The following is a 787-nucleotide window of genomic DNA, read 5'->3' as shown; positions in this document are numbered from 1 at the left end:
TATGACCGTGGTATATTACTTGCACTTACACTCTAAGATACGCTGGTAATGGTTTGACGTATAACTACTTTAAAAAGATCGGCACATGAACCTATTCTAGCACTCAAGCTGCGTAGCTTGACATGTGCACATTCGCGTAACAGAGGACATCAGACAAGTAGTTGCGTAAGAAAAATTCACAATTAATCTTATGTAGATATAAAAGTTTACTATATTTTTCAGAAATCCGCCACAGAAATTTAGAAAGTTTTGCAGCAGGTATGTAGTGAAAAGTTTTACAGTATATCATATTTCGAAAATCATGTTTGAGTAGGAGGAAACGCGGTCCAGGTGGTCAGCTCACAGCTGTAAATATTAACAACGTGACTGCCCGCGTTGTTGACGATAGCTGAATCACAGTGTGGGCCCCAAGTTTCGAGACTTGCGGTGGCTGAACACAGAGCTTTATAGAGAGCTTCCAGGCAATTTGGAGTGGGAGTACAAAACTTGCTTCATCGTTTCGGTACCGGAAGTAAATATACCAGCACGGCCTGAAAATCATTCAGTTCACAGACACTAAAGAAAGGCAAGGCAGTATGGATCGGGTTTATCGTCGTCACCCATTCATCCCTAACGCAAAAGATTGCCAATCTTGCAAGGAATCCCTTGAGTGCGACCTCGCAAAGACCAATAATGTCTGCGGCATTCGAGGCCCAACGTATTGTCTAGCACGCAACCACCATCTTGGCTGTTAATGGCAACTGGGGCGGGACTGGTGGTATCAAATGGTGAGTACAGTATGATGCTA

The sequence above is a fragment of the Schistocerca gregaria genome, chromosome 3 (genome assembly GCF_023897955.1).
Source record: "Schistocerca gregaria isolate iqSchGreg1 chromosome 3, iqSchGreg1.2, whole genome shotgun sequence".
In the NCBI taxonomy this organism is placed as follows: Eukaryota; Metazoa; Arthropoda; class Insecta; order Orthoptera; family Acrididae; genus Schistocerca; species Schistocerca gregaria.
The sequence above is the reverse complement of the archived record's forward strand: the minus strand, read 5'-3'. Positions refer to the sequence as shown.